This window comes from Ipomoea nil, unplaced genomic scaffold, assembly GCF_001879475.1.
Source record: "Ipomoea nil cultivar Tokyo-kokei standard unplaced genomic scaffold, Asagao_1.1 scaffold1043, whole genome shotgun sequence".
NCBI lineage: Eukaryota > Viridiplantae > Streptophyta > Magnoliopsida > Solanales > Convolvulaceae > Ipomoea > Ipomoea nil.
The window spans coordinates 10,530,367-10,531,154 of NW_017617471.1; the positions used below are offsets into that span (position 1 = coordinate 10,530,367).

Genomic DNA, 788 nt, shown 5'->3' on the forward strand with positions numbered 1-788 from the left:
TTAGATCACTGAACATTTGAAATGTATGCAATTTCACCTGATAGCAGGTTACCATCAATTTTGAAAAAAGTTAAAAAAAAAAAAAAAAACAACTAGGTGACCCCGTCGTCTAATTTTTTTATTTAATTGTATACATACATTTGGCATTTTTTTTTAATTTCACGTAAGTAAGCAGGTAACCTTTGGCATTCAGTTGCCAATTTGAACTTTATTCTATGTTAAAATTTCCTTAATGTTGTCAGAAGTGGGATTTGAACCCACGCCTTCATATGAAGACCAGAACTTGAGTCTGGCACCTTAGACCACTCGGCCATTCTGACTTCATTCAAAGTATCACCTTGCTCTTATCTGTTCTATGGAACTTCTCGACATTCCATTAAATTGGCTCATATCCTCCCCTAATGTCGTGAACCGATTTTCATAAAGTATGCAGTCAGCGTATTTATTGATCCCCTATCATTAGCTCTAGGTATTTAGATAACATGTGGAGGTTTATAACCAACATGTATATCCAGCTTCATTTGATAGCCCTTAGAGATACACTATGGTGGTAATATATAGTAAAATGGACTACACACTAAGAATAGAAACACAGATTGGAAAATGTTCATTTATACCACGTACTAGGTGTATGAGGGAATAAATACGATATGCAGTGAGTCTGATTTGGATTCAAAACAGTAGTATATTAAACTGGATGTCCCCAAAACAAAACCGATAATTCAGAAATTTCCTTTCACATATACTTTAGAAAATATTCATGTGAAAAAATGAGACTACTGTTTGAC

At 34.0% G+C, this 788-nt stretch overlaps 1 non-coding gene across 1 annotated transcript; it reads right to left on the reverse strand.

Annotated features, from left to right (window-relative positions):
* Positions 1-236: 236 nt before the first annotated feature.
* Positions 237-320, reverse strand: TRNAL-CAA. Its single transcript has one exon. It is a non-coding gene; the product is annotated as a tRNA-Leu (tRNA).
* Between the last annotated feature and the right edge of the window lie 468 nt (positions 321-788).